Here is a 21,509-nt window from a genome sequence, read left to right as displayed (position 1 = left end):
AGACAGGTTGATATTGTACTCTGTTAGTCTATGAATGATGCAGCAACAAGTTTATTTTTCTGCTTGCCCAGGTAAAACACTATAATAAAATGTGATATTCCTAAAAATACAGTTTCTATATGAGTAACTTTCTAAAAATGACACAACCAGATGAATGATTTCTTAGCAGACCCTCATTACTCCACTGTACAATAAAAATATTAGTTAACTGATTAAGTACATTCTTTTAATAGTATTATGCACATGCATGCATACTTACTGCGTTAACACATCCATGTAAGGACAACTTGCAGATATAAAAGTTATTGCAGTTGGAGTAAAACTACAACATTGTGATTTTAAATTTTCATATCATGCTTTTTGAAATTGGAAATAACATTTTGAAATAAGACATTAACATTTTTAAATTTCAAAAACAGTATCAAATTTCAAAACAATATTAACACAAAAGTAAAAAACATATTTTGATATCTGAAAAAGAAATTAAAAGCTAAAGGTAGAGATTGCGATGGAGTGGTGGTACACAAGGGGCCACCACAGGAAGATGGATTGGGAGTACAAAGGGCAAGAGACTGGGAGGCATGTGTCTCCCTCATTCTCCAGCCTTAGCACCCCAAGGTGAAGTAAGCAGAGAAAGAATATTAAGGGAGGGGGGGGGGGTAGGGGGGGGGCAGGTGTGCACATCATGGTCTTTTTCACTCCATGGTCAGAAAATGGAGTAAGAGTACAGGAGAAGGCCATCTCACTGCTTCTTTCAACAGTGTCAAAGACATACAGTAACAGCATAGGAAGTATGTGTTTCAATATTTTTTTTGCAGTGTGTGAGATGAAGTGAGAGTTCAAGAGGCACACACCTCATTCTGTCTCACATCACTGTGTGCTACAATGAGAAAACCTTTCAGAACGCGAGGCACATATGCTCCACTTTCTTGAGCCAGCACAAGACCAAGTGAAGGCCTTTCTTAGACCAGATAGGAAAAAAAAAATGGTAATGGTCCACCACTAATTCCTCTAAGGTTTACTTTATAGAAATTGGGGTTTCCACTGTATGCATCTTCTGTCTGTGTATTGTCTAAATCTGCCTTGTCCAATTCAAGGTCAAAATACTTTAATTATGCCAATTTTTTTTGGTTCATTTAGTTTCAGATTTAGAAACTGTTCTTTCATGCTTTCACAGCATTCAAATAAGATGAGTCAACTACTGATGACCTTGAGTTAAGCTGATATTCTTTTGTTCTCTTAAACAAACACTAAGTAATAGAAAAACATATTCAGGTCTTTAAATATCTATCAAAAAACACATTTTTTTTTATCTTGCTTAACCCATTGCAAAGTTGGGGTGCGGAATGCGCTGGAACACTTGGTGCTAGGCACTGAATGGAACAGCACATTTCCATATTACATGTTCAGTTTAGTTCACCAAAAAAAAAAAATAAACATGTGGCAAGACACTAATGACCTATTTAATTCTGAACTTCAGAAAATTATTTGTATTAGCTCATCTTTGATAATGTACATAAACAACGAAATAAGCAATAAATGAATACAGAAAACCTTGATATATTATTTTAATGTAATTTTTTCAAAGAATATTTTAAAATGTATAAACAGAAGAAAACAAAGAGCCATTATACAGAACTACAAAATATTAAAACATATAGCTGCTTAAGTATACCAATGACTGCAAAATCTGTAAGTTTGTAAAAAGTGCTTATATACTATACTAGAAGTGCTACCCCCCTAAGATGGGCTGAAATCCAAGGAAATCAACGTAGACCTCAGGGTTCATTTTTGCCATGCAACTTGCAATGCTTAAGGCTATTATATGCCATTTAGTTTAGGATTCGTAATGGCAGTGTTACCGTTTGTGATGCGTCATCTGTTGGAATGACAAATGCAATGCATTTTATGACTAAAATGATTGTGATGTGCCACCTTTTGGAATGAGAGAGACTGTAATTGGACAGACATATAGACAGACACACAGACACTTATCCTTTCATTAAGGTGGATACCATTGAGGAGCACAAACCTCTTATGGACATGTGCTATAAATGAAATCTGCAGCTTGAGAGTAATGGATTACTAGAAGTAATCTACACTAAAATAGAGGAGTATAATAATTTGGAAACACAGTAACTCAATGGATTATAATTATAATACATTAATGTATTAAGGTGAATATTTATCACATATATAGGCATATATTATATTAGGCCTGGGAAAGTTAATACTATAAGTTTTACTATAAGTGTGCCCTGTTTAACATCTTAAAAAATACTGTCGGATCAAGAACCTACAAGGCGGCAAACGCCTCAGGCAGTGCTTTGGTCAGGGCATCATTTTCATGTACATTTGTTTTTTTAGCATTACAAAACAATAATACAAAAAAGTTAAGTGTGTACCTAAAGAATTACAGTACATACACATACTACCTGTAAAAATTTTATAAAATAAAACTTTCATTTAAAAGGTTTAACATTTCATATTACGTGGTTCACAATGATACGCCACAAGTCAATATGTAGCACTGGTGTTCATTTTGTTGATTTATACATACTGACATAGGTGCAGGGGAGTGGAAAAAAACGAAGGTGGGGAGGGCGAGTTTACAGCAGTCCTGGTGCAATGCTAGAGATAAGTTGCAAAGGTAAAATTATGCTCTCTTTTTTTTCCATTTCATGTTTCTGTAAGAAGATCATATCAATGTCATACCACATATGTGCTACAGAAGTTATCTCTGAGTGTCACTAAAACCAAAATAAGTCTCTAGTACCTCTGTATGTAACTCGCCGGTCTGCCAGGTAGCTTAGAGTGCCAACTGTCCTAATATAATGACAAGTCTAATGATTTTCCCTACCCATCATTCCAGTTTGTAGTATCTTCACTAATTTATGCAAAGAATGCAATATAACCATCCAAGTAATGCACAGTGTTAGTTTTCAAGCGAGTCAGCCATCTTTTTTACTGTGCCAGGATAAAGATGTAGGTAGAGCAAGGATTTCCAACAACTGTTCTTCTGTGATGGCACACGTTTTGTACCCCAAAAAAATCTCAGGGCACACCACGATTGTACCAACAAAAAAAACAAAACAGTAAATCTTTTGACGTGCTAAACTGTCCAAAAGGGAAAAACAAAAGGGCGAGTCAGGGGGCAGCAGTGTGATTCAGTGTGTAATTATTTCATGATTTATAGATTAATTTCATAATTACATGTTTTAATGTTAGATGCGATTAATCACAATTACATACAATTATGAGATTAGTTCATTATTTTCATCGATTTCCAAGATTAATACACACTATCACACATATGTGCCTGGGTGATGCTATAACTTCTAGGTTTGTCGACTTGCAATTCCACCCCGAGTCGCAGACTGGCACTGTCCCCTAACACCTCTCCACTCTCACAGGTAGAGTGAGCCTGACATCACTTCTGAGTTTGGGGCACATGAACCCACCCCCTCCACCTCATTGACTTTATAACCAGCACCAATGCCATCTCTCCCTAGTCTTGTCAAAGACTCCCATCTGTAAAGATATCCTTTTTACAAAACTTTTTTTTGCTAAACTTCACAGTATACAGAGATCACTATCATCTGGTGCCCCAACTCTTTACCTTTATTTGTGCTCTCTTATTACAATACAAACACATCCACACATATACATACATTACTGGTGAAAAATTGAAATTGAAGCAGTGAAAAACCTGAAATGGTACAACGGTAAGTGGTAAGCTTATACAGGTTAATAAAAAAAATGTTTACTTCAAATGAAAAAAAATGTAATTTTCAGAGTTATACACAAATGAGTTTTTCTGGGAACAAGTCACAGGTTTGCAGTAATGGAAGTTAGTTAAGTCTTGAAAGTTAATGCAAACAATTCCTGCATGTGTCCCACCTTTTGATTACTTAGAAACCCTCTCTTTAGAATAGCAGAGTTGGGATGAACTGTGATTCCAATTTCCTACACCACCAAAACAGACTTTAAATCTGGAGAAAACACTGACAAGAACAGGTCTAGCAGACCCAAAGCCACAACAGTATCAGAAGTTTCTGAAAGTCAACAGCTTGCATACTGAGCACCTCACAGGATGGTGGTTGCAGTAAGCAGGTGTCACTTTCAACTGTGAAGAGAAGACTTTGAGCTGTTATGTTTGGCAGGCTGAGTGGCAGTAAGAAAGCCACTGCTATAATTGCAAAAGAAGAATAAGAAGAAGAGGTCTATCTGAGACATGAACCACTGTTAGTCTCAATGTATTCTGAAATTAAAGTATAAAACAAATAGTTGGAGATATGAATACTGTACTGCTGTTACGCTGTTGTGATAAACACAAGTTGTTGACTGGAAATTAGACACACTGACACCTTGGATTTCCTTGCAATTTTTCTACTGGAAAGACTTACACTTTTAAGGCTTATAATGATATGTCTAGCTTCCTTGCTAATTGCCTTGTTCTCACAATTATGACAGCAAAACACAATTCAGTATTGTCCAAATAATACTTTGTTCCAGGTCTGCTTTTATGCACAGAGAGGGTTTTGTAAGTAATTGACAAAGATGGGACACCTATAGGAACTGATGGCATCAACTTTCAAGGCTTTAATAATTTCAGTTGCTGCCGAATAGCATGACGTTGTAAACCCATTACTTGTTCCCTAAAAAGACCTTTTTGTACATTTCTAAAAATTACACAATTTTTTGTAACCTATACATCTTTTTCTTTGAACCTCTGGAAGTTTACTGCTTACCTTTATACCATTTCAGATTATTCACTGGACTTCAACGGCTTACATTTCAGTACAAACTGGACAAATGGGGGTTGTAAATCATTTTAACAAGTAGTGTACATACATACACACATACATCCTTTTAAAATAAAAGTGTGTGGTAAAACCTTGATCCTGCATGGAAATTTTAGATAACAATCAAAATCACAATGCTGTTTTGAACAACTGTTGTATATGCTGAATTAGTCAGAAGTCTGAGAAATGCAATTCAGACCATGTGTGATAAAGATAGAACTGCTGCACAGCTATTTACTGTACTGTGCAGAAATATTTGATTTATAATAATAAAAAAACACATTCTTTCCATTGTAAAAAGCTGTATCCCATACAGTAATATCACTAGATTGTGAAGCAGAGCTTAAGTCTCCAGAAAGACACACTTCTGTTTGAGGCTTCTTTACTTTTGGTTTTTTTTGGAATGAAACTAAACTTTTTTTTTTTAATCTCTATACATTATTTTTCACAAGGTGTTTTAAATGGCATATGTTACCTGGTGTGGATTCTTTTGTGTGTATTCAGATTATTTTTAAAAACGATTTAATTTTTAGCATCTGAGAAACACATCACCCATCCTTTAGATGAACCTACTTGCTGAATGTCAGAGCCTACCCAGCAGCATCAGGTGCAAAGTGGGACGCTCTTTCATCAGACCACACTTCATTCAGTCAGTCAATCATCCTGAAACCCACTTAATCCAAGGCAACACTGGGCACAAGGAATGATACAGTCCTGGAAAAGTCTCCAGTCCAGCACTGGGTGCACTCACACACACACACACACACACCAATTTGGAATCAGCAATTAACCAAAACCCACACGTCTATGGGAATGTGAGATGAAAATCAGTCTGCCCAGATGTGCGCCCACTAAGGCACAGAGAAAACATGTAAACTCCACAAGGACACAGCACTTGAACATGGGCTGCTAGATTTAATAAAAATAAAGGAGTGTAGAGTAGTGGTTAAGGCTTTGGATCTCAAACCCTCTACTGACACTGTGTGAATATGAGTAGGTCACTTGACCTGCCTGTGCTCCAACTGGAAAACCAAAAGAAATGTAACCAATTGTATCATAAATGTTGTAAGTTGCCTTGGATAAAGATATCTGCAAAATATGTAAATGTAATAATAATTCTTTACATTTATGTATTGCTTTTCTCGTTACTCAAAGCGCATTACATAGAACATGGGCAGCCACTTCAACCACCACCAACTGGATTATATGACAGCCACCATTAGCTTACTAGGTGTTTAAGGGGTGTGAGAGAGCGACAGAGAGATAGCCAGTTACAGACAGGGGGTGATTAGGGGGACAGAATGACTAGGCCACTGAGGGCATTTTAGCCTGGACAACAAGATACGCCCTACTCTTTTTGGAGGATGTCCAGAGGCCTATAATGACCATAGAGGGTCAGGATCTTATTTTTCCATCATTTCCGAAGGATGGCACCATATTTACAGCACAGTGTCCCTGTCACAGCACTGGGACATTAGGATCGACACACAAACCACAAGGTATGTGCTCCCCCAGTTGGCCTGTCCAACAACTTTTCTAGCAGAAACCCAAGCTTTTTCCTACAAGGGTACCCATCAAAGTACTGGCTGGGTCCAAACATGCTTAGCTTTAGGTGGATGACCTATTTTGAAGTGCATGTTGTATGGATGCTGGTCTGTGATCTGTGAAGCACCAGCACCAACCACTGCACTACCATGACTCCTAGTCTGTTTTTCATCCCTATGTAAAATGCACCATCTTTAGATGTGGAAGAAAACTTTATGACCCGAGGAAAGACCACATACGCATGGAGAGAATGTAACAATTATAGGCAAAAATGACTAAGCTAAGAATTACACCTAGAGTCTAGTTGCAGGATAGCAGCACAGACCACTATGCCACCATGTTGTCACAGACACATTTTGACTGCTTTTTTTTTTTTTTTTTACTTCTTCAGGATGTAAAAATTGGGCAAAAAACACATTATCCATTCAGCTGAGGCCCCACACAAAGACAAACAAGAAGGATAGAGACAGCAAGCACAAGAAAGAGCAAAGGGCAAGAGAAATTCCTGGCAGCACTTGCAGTTCAGAAAGCTGCAATATTTTTAAGGAGCCCAGCACAGCCCAATATTAAACATCCTTTTCTAATGTACAATAATATTGATAGATGTCTTCATTCCAAATGAAAAATAAGTTACAAATGTATATACTGGTGTTGGCAGTTGGTCAGCTAATCTACTATAAAGATGGCTTGGAAGAGGAACGCCCATGTTATATATTCTTACGTTGATTCTGACAACAAAAGCTATAAACTACAGTTAGCCAATGCATGAGTGGAAAAAAGTAATCAATAACTAAGTGGATCTGTTAAAAGCACTCAGTACAGTAAATTCACTCAAAAGTCAAAACTCAAAAAACTGAAAACTATTATGGAACCCACAATAGACTTGAGTGAGGCTTACAAGAGAAACAAGCAGCTCCTACCCATGAACAATCCATGAGCACTTTTATCATTTCCACTTGTGCTTCAGATGTCTCAACCACTGACAGCTCCTTATGCAAAAACAATGCAATGACAATGAAACTTTAAGCAGGTAGGTAGGTACAAAACATGTGTGTGTGTGTGTGTGTGTGTGTGTGTGTGTGTGTGTGTGTGTGTGTGTGTGTGTGTGTGTGTGTGTGTGTGTGTGTGACAGCAATTCATAGAACAAGCATACAATACAAGTCTTGGTGAATGCTGTACCACAAATAGCAGACCTCCTGTAGTTTTCTTGTATGGCAAAAGCAAAGTGTATTGAGAATGGGTCACCCAAAAAAACATCTGGGTACTTGTGGTCCCGTGGTTAAAAACAGGCCACTGAGGAATGAGATGGACATGATCATACTTTTGCATAGTAACCATAGCCTGTCAACTGACCATTGAGCTAGAAAAGGCTAACTCCTCGTGCCTTGTCAAGAATTTTCATAGCGTATCACCTGTTTGACTCCACAGTTCCTACTGATTCATGCTGAAGTTAAGACTCTGTCAGCCAATGGTCTCATCCTGCTGGGTGTCCAACATACAACCTTCTGAAATGTTTATTAAGGGAATATCTGAACATCTAAACATGGCTGAGGCATACTCATCAATGAATGGGCTTTGTCTGAAGAATAATGCTGCATGTCATGAGGACAGGGAAGTCCTGGAATAACTCCAGGAACATGATAACCAGTTCAGTTCAATGCACTGAGCTCGCTAGTTGCCTGGTCTCTATTCACTAAGCTAGCGGCGGGATAAGATGGGACAAGCCACTTGGAGTAGAAGTCCATCTGCTGGGTCAGTTTGCCCACATGCCCGCAGACCAAGGTAATTTAGGGTACTGCAAGAGGACATTTTAGGGTTGGGATGTATATACTGTATACAGTATGTTATTATATATAAAACCTGGTTTTCTCCAAACTAGTAAAAGCAAAATCATTTTTTGGAAACAGACAGACAAGTATACAAAAAAAAAAAAATGACGTCGCTTAGGTTCTCAAGCACACCATATTGATTTTTACACAGAGATGTGCAGACTGGAATGGAATGGAAAGCCATTTACAAATATAATTAGTGATACCAGCAGCATCCGTAGAGCAGACAACACGTGTTAATGCAATGACAAACATTGTGTAATTTTGCACATTAAGAAAGAACGATCACAGTTATTGAGGCTCTGTACACGAATGCTGCAATAACTGCAAAGCCTTCATGCTTTTCCACTGCATATAAGCGGCTACTGCTTCCAGCAGGCTAAAGTGTTTAAGCCTTTTGGGTCTCAATATATGTTAAAAGGTCACTGGATGCCCTGAGGACAGGGATCCTTCCCACCAGCTTCTTTGAAAGTGCACATCACGAGAGGCCAGCTCAAGTTACAGCTGTCTTTGTGTCTTAATTTAAAATGCACAAAAAGTGTAAGACGTCTTTAAAGAAAGCAATGACAGTGGAGCAAGAAAACAAAGGGCTCTGGCTTAAAGAAGTCCCCTCACCCCTCAGATTTTTTTCTCTTTTTGGATCACACCTGTTGAGCATTTCAAAGCTTTAAAATTCTTTGGCATGTTTAAAAAAACAAACAAATAATTAGGTCAACCAAAGCTTCTCCTACAAAAATGTATTTTGTTATGACTGGACAGCCTTTTTCCCTTTACAGCAAGGATCTTCAGAATATATTTAGATGAAATTCACGGATACTTCCAAATTTCCAAAAATAAATCTAATGAACTATACATGCATATGTGGGTGAGGCAGTCCTAAGGTTTCAAATTTGCAGATACCTACAGTTTTTTTTTTCTAAAATAAATGTCGTTGCGCCCAGGTTTTCAAATTCCTACTGTAGCTATATAACATTAGTATTCTTTACGTTATAGGTGCTACATTTACGGATAATTCATTTTTATAATAATAATTAATCTCATTTTCTATGTTTTTCTTCCTACTCAAAGCACTTCACATAAACAGAGGGAGACCACTTCAACTGCCACCACTGGGATGATGCGAAGACAGCCATTATTGCACCAGGACGTTCACCATACATGAGCTATTAGATGGTGAAGGGCTCAGAAAGATAGGGGATGATTAGGGAGCCAGAATGGATGAGGCCACAATGACCAGTTTAGCCAGGACATCGGGATACACCCTGCTTTTTTTTGGGAAGATGCCTAGGGATCTTTAATGACCACAGAGAGTCAGGACTTTGGTGTTATGCCTCACTGATGGACAGTGCCATATTTACAGCACACCTTCCCCATCACTGCACTGCGGCATTGGGATCCACACACAGACCACAGGGTAAGTACCCCCTGCTGGCCTCACCAACAGCAGCAGCAACCCAAGCTTTTCCTAAATGGTCTTCCATAAGTACTGGCCAGACCCAAACATGCTTAGCTTCAGGTGGATGACCTGTTTTGAAGCGCTTATAATAAGGTTTACTTTACTATTCTTTGCAAAGGCACTAGACAAATCACTCCACAGAACTGATCATAAGAAAACTTCTGCTGATTAAGTTATATAATCCACTGAGTTGCTGTGTTTCCAAATTCTTTTACTCCTCTGTCTCTGTGTAGGTTTCTTCTAGTAATCCATTACTCTTAAACTGCAGATTTCATTTACACCACACATCTGCAAGAGGTATGTGCTCCTGGATGGTATTCACCTTAATAAAAGGAGAAGTGTCTGTGTGTCCATCCAGTTCTTATGTCCACATCACAAACATTTTTAGTCATAAAATGCATTACTTTTCCATTCCAACAGATGGCGCATCACCAACATTAACACTGCTGTTATGAATCCCATACCAAATGGCATATAACAGAGACATATGCATTTTACGGTGCACTGCAAACATTAACGCCAAGGCCTATGTTGATTACTTAGATTTCAACCTGTCTTAGAAGGGCAGCACAGCTAGTAATCCAATAAATATCTTTGTTTACTTATATTTAAAGCTGTGCTGGTAGCACCAGATGTTTGCTTTTATATGAGGATTAAGGAGGCCACTTTATTTCATGTTTAACCAAACACTTCCCAAAACAATAACTGAGAAAAGAATTAGTGTCCCCTAAATGAAAGACTATCAATTTGCACCTCACATGATTAGTCCAAGTACCTTAAAAAGCAATAAGGTATTTCCTTTTCCACTCGTTTAAAATTAGAAGTAAATACAATGGGCAGCATGGTGGAGAAATGGTTAGAGATAGTACCTAACAGCTCCAAAGGAGGCGGCTCGGATCCTGGCCCTGTCACTCTCTGAATGGAGTTACATTTTCTCCCTGTGGATTTTCTTTCCCCAAGGTTTTCTCTGGTTCTCCTGGCAGGCATAGCAAATGTTATGGGGCAGCTCTGCCCTGCAATTGCCTGGCACCCTTTCCAGGGTTTACACTTGCCTTGCACCAAAAGCTACAGGGATAGGCACAGCCGCAAGTGACCTTAAAAATTTAGATGAAGTGTTTTCAGTAATTGGATCGTACAGATATTCACAAAATGTAAAATTTAGTGATGACAGTAAAGCTTTGGGAATTCAGACCACAAGTATTTATAAACTGAAACTAAAAGCCGCTCTTTAAAATATTTAGCCGTTCAAAACTGAAGCTAGAAGATGCAACATGTTTCATGAAATAATTATAACATTTTTTTAAAAAATACAAGTGTTCACATTTCATAGTTTTGTCAGAAAAAAGGGAAAGCTTACACACTGTCTAAGATGATAATGGTAAATAGTATTAGAAATTTTTAAATAAAATAATCAGTGGAAGCAGCTCACAATGGGTGTCTAGCCTGACACCATTGTTACTCAAAGTGCATTTTATTCACATGTTGGTGGTGTGTTATTGTCTGTTGGTGCATTTTCTTAATCCAGATTAGTTGGTATGTGTTATATCAATGATTCTGGACAGATGAGAATTTCTTTGCGTTGGAATGTCCACTTCAGTATGTTAACTAAAGCATAAATTAGAAACATTTTGCAAATCAGTGTTAGCTTTTTACAATATTATGTGGGTTAAGTGAAAACAAATCCAACATACAGTGACAAAAGAAATAATTAATACTTCATAGAAGTGGAACGTGTGGAGCTGATTAATACAGAAAGAAAAAAATAAAATCACATGAGAATCTGTAACTTATAAAACTCGGTAAATTCTGTAGGCAATAACACTGCACTTCTGCAAACAAAGCATGAAAGCCAAAGCATTTAAATAAACGAGAAATGATGTATCAGATTTATGAGCTCTGCTGATCCACACATTTTACTTTAATACACCAACCAGATATCTCCCACCCACCCCCCACCAACACTGTTGTCATTCCATGCAGCATTCGGTTAAAATTAAATATTTAAAATTGAAGCAGCTATAGGCTGCAAGCACAGCTAAAATGAAAAGCCTTTGTGGCAGCAGTGACCAGGTTTTAAATGCAAGGAGATCAATAAATAAAAGACAGCTGCTGAAGCACAATCTCAGTGTGTGAGTGGACGGAGTTCTAATGGCTCGCCAAGCGGCAGCACACTTCCTGCAACTGGTGATTCTTAAATTATGAATATGCAGCCCGTTCCATGTCATAGCCAAATCTCCAAAATTATTTCTATTGAGAAATCCCAGCAGTTTAGGTTTTGTAGTACAGTTTATTTCTGCTAAGGATGCAAATGGCAGTAAGCTGCAGAACAAACAGGCCAAACTATTGGCATTTCAAACATCAGGCCCATTATCACAGTGGGGGACTTCAATCACTGGAACATTCCTGTAACAGCACAAGCAATATGAAAGCCATCTCAAGGAAAAAGAGGAGGAAAAAAATTCTGTAATCTCCGCAGTATACTCCTATAAACCACCAGCATAATACTTCCTAGCCCATCCAATCAGAAAGTGCCAACCCTGACCTACTAAAAGACTCACATCAAGCTTTAAATGTTTAAAAACATCAATCATAAAAAACAAAGACAGGACATTGAATTATACAGTATTAACCTCCAGGGTTTGCATACAAAGACCTTAGATTTATTTATGTCTGCGCGTTAAGAGCCTCAGCACTGTTCTATACACTGAACCGGCTGCCAATTTGATGAACCTCTTGGCCCTCAGCAGGAGTTCAGCGTCTTTGATTAATGAGTGCATGCTTGTGGAAAAAGGGTAAGAATATGGGGGGGAGAGGGAGAATATGGGTGAAAACACACAATCATCCCGAATGCCACAAGCACCTCTGTACTAACATCGTACATGTCTCACCCCCCTCTTTGCCACTGTCTATCTGTCTGTCTGTCTGTGCGGGGTCATGCTCAAGTCACTTTAGAACTCCATTCTGACCAGGTGGGACTTTGACAAGATAACAGGATATAGCAGGGACAACTATAAAACGGGCAGCCCCGTTTGTTTTCATTGCTGCCAACTTGTAAGCCAGAAAAAATACATTTCTCTAAACTACAAACATTACAATTATGTTATACCGAAAAAATGAATACAAATGCATTCATAATTACTGTATACAGCGCAATGATGTAAACATTTCATAACAAAAATGTTTATACAAGGAATTTTAAATTAGAGAGTGCACATACACCCTTTTGTGATCTTTCATTTTTAATATGTTTAAATATATCAATACACACTAGGCACACATGTAGGCACTTACACATAAGATTACATAGGAAAAGCTTATGCAAGCCCAGAGATACCCACTGTGGAAAAGCAGAGTGGTCTTCTCTAGTTTTTCAACAGGAAGTGGTTCCTTGTGTAAATGACTATAAGTAACACACCATAACATTTTCAATGTTCTGTAAGTCACTTCAGGGTCACAAAGGACTGGGGGGGGGATGGTGGGTTACAAGGTGGAAGACAACCCTGGACAGTGTGTCCATCAGAGGCCACACACATTTCAGAACTGATGATTCTCCAGTAACAAGCCAGTTAGGATATGTGGGAGAATGTGCAGACCATACAGAAAACATTTTAGATCCATATGGCAGCAGCACAAACTGCTGAGAGAATCTGCTGCCCCTTATACAGTATGTGTACAATCTGTATATGCTGTACATGCACACACAGACTAAAAAAAGATGTATTTCTAAGTATTTATACATATTAAAGCATAATTCTATACTCAAACACATAGTACAAAATGAAAATAATTCACCTGTTAGAACAATTATACACATATTCTGAAGTTTATTTAGAAATAAATCCAGAGAGCATGCCCTTTGTAGATATGAACGCTTTACTTTTCAATAGGGGTAGCAACTGAATAGTCATTTGGTCAACAAGCCTACAAGCGAAATCTCCAAGAAAATGATAGCTTATATAAATAGGAAGAAATGCCTTACCTAATATCATGCCCCCAAAAAGCTGTTTTAAGCAATACTACTGTGACTTAAGGCTATAAGCTTTTCCATCAATAACAAATAATTAACTCAGTCTCCAAAACAGCTGAATGTGTTGTTTTTTCCCCCCTCCTGAATAACTTACTATGCAAAACTGGAATATGCACAGGATATTTTATTGTTCCTTTATGCCAAGACAATTTTCAAGGACACAAGTGCTGAATAAATATGAGTTAAATCCAGTGACCTTCTAGCATTTGTATCTAGTTATTGGCTGATTCATTGGCAGTTACTGGATGCATGCATAACACATTTAGACTGTAATCTGATTTATCTCACTTTCTATTCTGTTATAGTCATTTAAATAATAGGCCTTAAGCAGCGTAATATTTTATTGCTAGTGTTTCAGTAAGAAAGATGGCATTGCAATAGTTCACTATTAACTATTTATGGAAACAAATAAAGACCCTGCGAAAATGTCTTCCATAAAAGTACAAATTTTTAAAAAAATGCTCCGATGAAGTCAGCCTTCAAGTCCTAATGGATGGCCAAGTTCATCCAGACTAGCACTGCTAAGGCCAATGATCTGTAATACGATTATGTAACATGCAGACCTGCCATACACTGCAAATCTCAAAGTGTGTTACTGTTGCTTTCTTAGTGATCAATATGAGCAAAACATCTATTTACAAACAAAAACAAATAAATAAATAATCAGATTAGATATAATTAAAAAAGAAACTGGTTAACAAAGACTTCCTTACAAAAATGCCTACTACATCAATATTTTCAGCTGTATTCCCAGCCTGGTCAGCAGCAGCTACACAGTAAAAACATAAAAATATTTTACTCAGCAATCAAGACACATATTTATTTCTATAAGTTCACTCTCTGAATACAGAAAACTGCATTTCCTGACAGGCAAAAACACTGAGACTCTTTCAACCGATTTAAATGGAAAGAAGCATTTAGACTTTATGTTTAATTTTTATCTTAAAACGTGCCCTTGGCTACTGAATATTTCAGAGTAACATGAGTAGTGCAGTCTAAGCTCCCCGATTGTGCGCCTTGCTCCACATTCTGACCTCACCGTCTCTTTCATGGATAGACACCCCCTACAGAAGGGGAGTCTGCCACGGTGCACACACAGACACAGACAGCAGCTAATACACCGCCAGTCAACATTTCATGAAGGGACGAAATTCGGGAGCTGAAAAGAAAGATGGCAGAAGGTCCTGAGCACAAGTAAACAAGTTGTGGGTGGACATTTCTGACTTACAAGTCCTGTTTAAAAAAAAAAAACAAAAACTTATTTGTAGTTTTCTTCACTTTTGTTTTTGTGTATGTCATTGGTCACAACATAAATATCAGTCCAGACACACGTGTTTCCCCACTCCACTGTCCTAAAGCTTCACACACACACACACACACACACACACAAAGCCATTTAAAAACCCCTTTCCATTCTCACAACTAGTGTGCCCACCAGCAGCAGAAATTCAGGACCCGAGAGCGGACAGCAGTGAGGCAAAACCACTTAAGCACCTCACAATCACAGTGCCCTCTGACCTCTCTAATGAACCACGTACTTGTGTGTTTACAACATGGCCCTGCTTGGAAAAATTTTTCAACAACAGTAGAAATAATACAAAACCTTTTTTTTTTTATTATTAAATTTGGAGAACCATTTCTTCAGTTCCTTACAATCCACAGATCTATTTGGCTCATTCAGAAATGCGCTATTTGTCACCACAAAGTGTCATCCCTGTTTGGCATTAACCTTCCTTGAGGTTAAGTAATGTTTCACAGGCAGTAGGCGAGGGTCTACACACGAGCTACGCTACTCTCGTCCAATTCCGCACCCAGTATTCACCTAAATCCTAATTTCGTCTAATCAGCTTAGTAAACAGCAACTGTTTTGCTCAACTTAAACCCTATTTGTGCATTTGCTTAAGCATGGTGACTTCCAAATCCAAAGCCTTTAGGCTGCAAATGGTAATTATGTCACTAGATAGCGAGAAAGTCATTTCCATGAAAATTAAAAATTAAAAAAGACAAAGAAAGAAAGATAACTATTTTAATGAGCTGCTAGCCTATCGGGCACTTCTGTCCTATCAATGACTATTTTATTTACAGTCTACAAGCCACAACAAAGAAGATTACTGTATTTGAAAAACAGTTTTACAACAAGCTCTGATCCACAACCTCCATCACTTAAACAAAACGTTAGGCAGGTTATTTTCTTTTTCTTTTTTTTTTTTTTTTTTTAAAAACTGCAAGAAAATCCTAATAACAATAGACATTTGCCATAGCAGCTCAAGCTGGGATTGCCTGTTCCGTTTCAATTCATTGATACCACTAATGGCTTCTTAGCAGCGCCATGAAATTAAGCAGCTGTCAAGTCAATGCATCAGAAAGAACAGCAACGCACTCCCATAAGAAAAAGCAGGCACATCAGGATGGTGGGCAAAACATCTGCTCCTTTACATCGGGGCTTTGCAGTAAATATCCAAACAAAGAAATAGGAAGCAGTGCAATTAGGTTTCCACTCTTGGGTTTCTCTTTATATGAAAAGAAACAAAAAAACAATTTCCCCAGTTATCTAATTTAAAAGAAAAATCCCAGTTTCAGACAGCAAGTGAAACGCATGCTCTTTAATCCAATATGCAGGACCCCAATAATAAAAAAAGAAAAAAAAATTTGTAATTACCGGTTTTGCGCACTGTGAATGTGGAAACAAAGTCTGATTTCATTGCGTTCAGTCAGCCCCTACCGTGCTTGTGGTATTATCTACAGGCTTGGTACACAAACACCACTTACATGGTGTGACTATTACATTCACACCATTTTCGGATTTATTTTTATAATGAGTGAACATTAGCTACAGAGTGTTACCTACAAGATTAGAAAAAAGAAAGAAAGAAAGAAAGAAAGAAAGAAAGAAAGAAAGAAAGAAAGAAAGAAAGAAAGACGGCTCATGCGCTCACTCATTTACTCTTCTGTTTTAAACACTTTTATATTGCCAATAAAAAAAATGAGCCACTCTCTCACATGCACACACCAATTTGTCTTTTGTTAATTACAGCCCATTACCTTTTAATACCAATTGGCAAAACAATGATTATTGGGGCTGGGGGTGGGTAGGATGATGGCAAAGTATTTTGGCACACTTGATGCTTGGATGGCACCGGGCCTTCAATTAACTCAACACTAAAGGATACAAAAGGCACCAACAAACAATTTACACTTACATTTCCATCTATTAGTCACTTTTTCACAGACTTGCATCAACAGTTTATAAACAATGCAGATATCCAAAAATTCTCTTTTGGCAGCAGATTGGATCCCCACACAGCTTTGGGCATCTACTAATAATAGCAATGCCCCAAAAATGGGAAGATGGAATTTTGTTTTTTAAGACTCTGCACGTTAAAGGTGTCTATTTATTTAAAAGATGCAAAAGAAAATAAAAAACACCACATGTTAAACATGTTATGTAACAAGGTCAAGTAAATGAAGATGATGCTTGCTTCTTATAAGGATATTCATACTCAACATAATTTATGATTTTTAAAAATCACTCCTCCCTCAAATGTTAAGAGAATTATCCTCCAATTTCTTTCATATAAACTTTAGAAAAACATGCAATATTTTCCTCATTACATTCTCTATTTCTCCCCCAAGTGTGATCAAAACAATAAAGATTTGGAGTTGGCTTTTAATTTTGTCAGCAGATTATTTCCTGTAGTACAAATAAGAGCTGAAGAAAAGAAAAGAAAAAAAAAAACACAACAGGTCCCTTGCATGTCTTTCTTAAATCGAAACCTGTTTTCCCAGCTGTAACAAAAACAAGCTACATCTCCTTCACAAAACCACAAACCAGTCCAAATGTTACACAGTATCCCAGGTGCTGATATTAATAGAAACTTAAGATTTTTCATCCATTAGGTTTTGCCATGTGACCAGTGAATGTCTGGCATGGAAAAAAAAAAATCTATTGTTCATAAGAAATTTAAAAGAACACTGCCGTTTATTGTCTCACTCAAGGATAGGCTGACATAAGAGCCCATAGCCAGGGGACACAAGACACGTTTCTTGTAAAGTTTTCATTGAAACTGGGACTTGTTCACAGTCTTACATGTAACAACTGTTTCAGTAGGACTTTAAAAAGAGAAAAAAAGTAACTAGTCAAAGGGTATCACTCTTTAAAAAGTCCACACAGCACATAAAATATAGTGTTTTATATACATACTGTGTGTGTTTATATATATATATATATATATATATATGTATACATACATATACATATATACACATACACACAATATATTTCAATGTGTATATATATATATATACTGCAGTACATCTATACATTACACACTATATCATATTTAGTATACATGTATACTAAAGCAAATCGATACATTACACACTAAAAAATTGTCATTATACATATATACTACAGCATATCAATACAACACTATATAGTATTTAGCATATACATATATATCTTTTACAGTACATCTATACATTACACACTATATGGCATTTAGTATACATACTGTATATATTACAGTATATCAATACATTTCCCACGACAGTATTTAGCATACATGTACAATATGTTTACATCTGGCAGTGGCTATACTACAGCATAGATCTATGTGTAATTAATATATTGAGTCATTCATATTTGGTAATTTTGATATGCCACTTATTCTTGTCTACTGTTCATTTGTTTTTTCATTCTTGAAACTTTTTGTGTAATATCTTTTAATATTTTTGAACTGCATTCTTTCCATAATACCCATACAGTATACAATGTATGTACACACATAATTTTGTATGATTAAATACACACAAAAGAAATATTCTTGGAAAATAATATATTTAAAAGTAGCAAGGTTATTAAAATTGACACCTTTATTCATATTTTAAAACAAAATGCACACAAAGCATCCATGTAAAATATAAATGCCTTCCAGGGTGTTATGGTGGGTATCATGAATGAATGAATTAATGAACATAAACATAACTTGCACTGTTGCAAAACTGAGGAAACTTTAATAAACATGGGCACAAGTCCCTAATATAACACCAAACATATCTGGACATATATATGTGTGTGTGTGTGTGTGTGTGTTTATGTACTGTATATAATGCCGATGAGCTTTGATTTGGCTTATCTCGAGGTACTCTGTGCTATACTGGTGTCAATTCTACTTGTGCCTGCCGTGTGAAAGGCGCTATATAAAGCCAAGTCGCCTGAACCAGCGATTGTTGCACTAGTCTGTTTACATGTGCTCGACTACTCACACAACCCAGACGGCTCTCGTGCCCTTGTAGTGGCGCTATGCAACGGTAAACAAATTAAAAGGATTTAAAGGGTCAACTGGATTACGGTGATAGATACACATGACGGTTGAATATCCCACTTACACATTGATAATTTCTCGTACGGGGGATATGGACAGACAGCACTCTAGATCGATAGGTGGCCATCTCTCCTTTGAATGTTAATACATGTGCAGCCCGACAGAGCTGCTCGAGTGCCGACTGTCCTTCCCACCTGTCACAAGAATAAATGTCGAATTGGAATTGCCCAACTAATAATCTCACATGAAAGAAATAGTATGGACATTTAATATTACGAGCAACAGATCGGAGGGATAAGAAAGAAAAACAAGAAGTCTGTGAAGCGCTTCAGCGAGAATTTTTTACTTAAAGTTTAAATGACGTCACCGCCTCCCCTTGAAACATTTCCTAACTTTCCGCGTTTAGGGGGCTTCGGTTCGCTTTCTTGAAGGAAGAAAAGTTAAGCAAAAAGAGACCAGGGAATTAAAATTACCCAAGATGGCGAGAGGCTTGTTGTTTAGAGGGCAGAAAAATGGAGGATATTGTAATATACACAAAGGGATAAATTTCAACAACTCAGCCCAGACTGCAGCTGCTTGTCTTTATAAGGAAGCAACACAAAAGATAAGAGAGAAAGAACAGCCACGCACTCGGCAGCGGAGCGCCCTTTAAAAGCCATGGATTTTCTCCAAATTAAGGAAGACCGTACATTTTAGGCATGCATTGCACTCTAAGGTGTCCACAAAATATAAAAATATAACATTTACGCTTCAGTTACACTGTTGCCAAGTGAGGAGCCACTGGTTACATTCTTTCTTGCCATCATCTCAGACAGACATATTAAAGCAGAGCCGAGAGGCACGGAGCTGCTTTACCTTCCAGCGACTCTGACATCGCTTTATTAATAATGTTATTATCATCATTATTACTATTAAAAGACGTGAGCGCAGAGTTTATGACTGTGTACCTTAACAGATCCTGGGGGATCTTCTCAAGGGGCGGGACACCCCCGGAAAGTGCAATCATTCGGATTACTCGATTCCGAAAATATCGCAAGAAAAACGGAACAGTTTAAAAGCCACCGGTAAGAGACACAAAGACTAGACTGACACAAAATCAGGCACAAGACTTTGAAACAAAATAAATGAAAGAAAGGAAGAAGACACGAAAAAAGTGGCAAAGTCGCGGTGAATCTCGGGCTGATGCCTCCGTGCCTCCCATAAAGTTCGCGAAAAAAATACATTTACACATATAAAAAAACATCGAGGCATCACATAAACAATCCTCGCAACAAGGCTACGAAGCGGGCAGCCGTCGGCCCGCCGGCCGGCAAGCAAGCTAGCTCGCGAACTTGTAAAGCTTCAACCAACGGTTGGGAGAATCAAAGTGCAGGAGAGGAGACAAGAAGCTGCGCTCACTCCTCCGGCACGATCCGGCCAAAGAACACACGGGAGTCCAACTTACCTTTAGTTCGATCACTTTGGATGTATTCCACCTTGCTTCGGCTTCTTGCGAGGGATTATGCGGGTAATGTTTATCAGTTTATCCTCTCTTCTTTTTTCCTTTTCCGTTTCACGTTGTTGTTGTTCTTGTTGCTAAAGGCCGGTGGTAGGAGATGATAAAGAAGGGAAATTGGACAGCAATTGAGTCTCCGTGTGTGAGAGCGTGTGCGCGCTAATGCGCGCGAATAGATTTCTCTGTGTGTGTGTGTGTGCACGCGACCGACAGTACGAGAGAGCGAATGTAATTTCTGTGTCTGTGCGCGCGCATACATGCGTGCCGCCGCGCGCTTCCTATCAACGAGCTAGAGGAGACTCTTCTCAAGGTTTTTTCAGCTTCACATCAAGGAGTCCGAGTGACGTCACTCACAGGCTCCCTAACAATGAAAACTTGCGATCAGAATAAACAAGAATAGCTTTCAGGGGCAGGATCGCGCTGGTTGGAGGAATGAATATCCTGTCTGCTGGTGTCACTTTTAAGCTTCTTCTTACAACAGTACGCTTAATCGTCTCACTTTCGACATTTTTTTTCTTTTTTTGTAAGCCAACACCTTTTTTCTCAAACAACATGATATTCATAAAGTAAAATAAAAAATAGTAAGAAAGAAAAAACTTATGTAAGATAACATAGCATTATCTACTTAATCCATTTTAGGGTCACAGGGATCAGAGCCTATCCAGGCAGCACTGAGAACAAAGCAGGAATCAATCCTGGACCGGACAGCAGTCCATTTCAGCATCCACATACACCCATGAGAACCAACTTGGATTAATCAGTTAAACTAAGCTGCATATGGAAAATGGCAGAGAGAACACACAAACTCCATACAGATGTTCAGAACATCAGCCCTGGATGATGAATCTGTGAAACAGCAGAACTAACCACTGTGCCATCATGCCATTCTGATATAACGTTAATTGCTTAAAAACGTGTTAGTTATGTCAGAACTAGGGTACTACACTACAAAAATGCAAATATTATCATAGCAATAGAGTTCCTTGGCACTGTGTTCGTTCTAGAGAGGCACTATATCCAATTAAATG

At 37.9% G+C, this 21,509-nt stretch overlaps 1 protein-coding gene across 14 annotated transcripts in view; it reads right to left on the bottom strand.

The window, feature by feature from the left end:
- baz2ba (bromodomain adjacent to zinc finger domain, 2Ba) overlaps nt 1-20,732 on the bottom strand; it is a 279,446-nt gene extending 258,714 nt beyond the window's left edge. For 7 of the 14 annotated variants that reach the window (XM_051930570.1, XM_028806417.2, XM_051930573.1 and 4 more), the window contains exon 1: nt 20,431-20,728. The gene's annotated coding sequence lies outside the window, so the exon portion shown is untranslated. Of the gene's footprint in view, nt 1-20,430 lie in introns of all 14 variants that reach the window. The other 7 variants (XM_028806421.2, XM_051930572.1, XM_028806420.2 and 4 more) reach the window with 4 other exon arrangements.
- Between the last annotated feature and the right edge of the window lie 777 nt (nt 20,733-21,509).

The sequence above is a fragment of the Erpetoichthys calabaricus genome, chromosome 8 (genome assembly GCF_900747795.2).
Source record: "Erpetoichthys calabaricus chromosome 8, fErpCal1.3, whole genome shotgun sequence".
Classification (NCBI taxonomy): domain Eukaryota; kingdom Metazoa; phylum Chordata; class Cladistia; order Polypteriformes; family Polypteridae; genus Erpetoichthys; species Erpetoichthys calabaricus.
Note: the sequence above shows the minus strand (reverse complement) of the source record. Positions and strands in the feature narration are given on the sequence as shown.